The sequence below is a fragment of the Penaeus monodon genome, chromosome 22 (genome assembly GCF_015228065.2).
Source record: "Penaeus monodon isolate SGIC_2016 chromosome 22, NSTDA_Pmon_1, whole genome shotgun sequence".
NCBI lineage: Eukaryota > Metazoa > Arthropoda > Malacostraca > Decapoda > Penaeidae > Penaeus > Penaeus monodon.
Genome location: NC_051407.1, coordinates 17,537,765 through 17,538,040, shown reverse-complemented (window position 1 = coordinate 17,538,040; position 276 = coordinate 17,537,765).

The window sequence follows — 276 nt, the reverse complement described above, 5'->3', positions numbered from 1 at the left end:
CTTTAAAAAACTGACACGTGAACAAAACCGGATAACAATAAAGAACATATTTATCAGGGGATGACGCCAGAGAGAACAAAGAGGACGCACAAACAGGCCCCCTGTATTTTCCACTAACTTTCACAATCACAGAAGTCTGATATTTTGATTCCCTCCCAGATGCAGGATGCAAACACATGCAGCGTTTGCAGTGTTGCAGACTTGTGACAATGTGGGGGAAGCGCGGCGCGTTCTTTTTGCAAGGGCTTCTGGCATGCAATGTGTCGCTTGCGTCAC